Below are 1504 nucleotides of genomic sequence, written 5' to 3'. Positions count from 1 at the left end.
ATTTTGCACTGGGCCCCACAAATTATATAGCTGACACTGGATGGATCTTTTGGTGAGAGCTAGAAATGCCAGATTTATCGAGCTTATACATACATAAAATAACCTGTGTATTCCTTATGCTTTCACTGCCAAAGAAAAATTGATACTCAGATATACTGCTTGTGTCTGCCATTTCTGACCACATTTGCCTCTCCTCAAGTTACATCCACCTTCTCCCTAAACTTAACGTTGGTCTAACCATAACGTTACCCTTCCTGTCATTGTACCCCAATCCACCAGTGCAAACATTGGATCAGAATAGAAGGGTATACTGAACCAAGATATTCCTGAACCAGGTTCCAGGTATTTACCCACTCTGTCTTTATACTGTTAGGTTTGAAATCCAGCTAAATAGGAATAGGAAGGAAAGTGTTGCCTCTTCTACTCTTCCCTGGAGAAGAAGAAGGAGAAAGGAAGAGGAGGAGAAGGAGGAGGAAGAGGAGGAGAAGGAGGAGGAAGAGGAGAAGGAGGAGGAGAAGGCTGGACACTGAGCACCTCCTTACTCTAACAAGCTCTAGACCTGTATATTTCGTGTATATGTCTTTCAACCTAGAAGAGGAACAGTTTCCAGCAGCCCTTTGCTGGCATCCTATGGTGCCAGTATAAATATTGGAAAGAGGAAATTGCCTTTAGCTTCTTCTTTTAAAAAAAATTCTGGTACTGTCTCCTCCGCAGCGGGAGCAGCTCTCCTGCCACAGCCCCTCGTCCCCTGAAAATGTTCGCCTGCTCCAAGTTCATCTCCTCTCCCTTGCTGGTCAAGAGCACCTCACAGCTGCTGAGCCATGCTCTATCTGCAGTAACAACCAGAGATACTGACAGATGAGAGCCTCAGCAGCTTGGTAGTCTCACGTCCCCTTACCTCACTTGTCTCTAGCCACAGCTTCCAAACCAGCACCATTTCAAGGGACAACAACACAACAGCCAAGTTCATTGGAGCTAGGGCTGCCACAGTTGGGGTGCCTGGCTCTGGGGCTGGGATTGGGACTGTGTTTGGGAGCCTCATCATTGGTTATGCCGGGAACCCTTCTCTGAAGCAACAGCTCTTCTCCTACGCCATTCTGGGCTTTGCCCTCTGGGAGGCCATGGGGCGCTTTTGCTTGGTGGTGGCCTTTCTCATCCTCTTTGCCATGTGAAGGAGCCATCTCCACCTCCCATAGTTCTTTCTCCCATGTCTGGTCGGCCCTGTGTGTTCCTTTTCCTATACCTCCTCAAGTAGCCTGGGGAACATGGTTGGCTCAGGGTTTGACTTGAGCATCCACAGATTGACAGAGAAAAGACAAATAAGTACTATATTAATAAGAAAAAAATTATGGTAAAATATGCATAACATAAAAATTTTCATTTTTGCCATTTTAATTGTACAGTTCTGTAGCATTAAATACATTCACATTGTTGCACAACCATCACTACTATCCATCCTTCAGCTTCTTAATTGCAGCTAGAACCTACCAGTGGCTGTTCCTCT

At 45.7% G+C, this 1504-nt stretch overlaps 1 pseudogene across 1 annotated transcript; it reads left to right on the top strand.

The window, feature by feature from the left end:
• Positions 1-709: 709 nt before the first annotated feature.
• On the top strand, positions 710-1241 carry LOC707532 (ATP synthase F(0) complex subunit C2, mitochondrial pseudogene; annotated as a pseudogene). Its single transcript, XR_013412737.1, has one exon. The product of XR_013412737.1 is annotated as an ATP synthase F(0) complex subunit C2, mitochondrial pseudogene (transcript).
• Positions 1242-1504: the final 263 nt, after the last annotated feature.

Source organism: Macaca mulatta, chromosome X, assembly GCF_049350105.2.
Source record: "Macaca mulatta isolate MMU2019108-1 chromosome X, T2T-MMU8v2.0, whole genome shotgun sequence".
In the NCBI taxonomy this organism is placed as follows: Eukaryota; Metazoa; Chordata; class Mammalia; order Primates; family Cercopithecidae; genus Macaca; species Macaca mulatta.
Note: the sequence above shows the minus strand (reverse complement) of the source record. Positions and strands in the feature narration are given on the sequence as shown.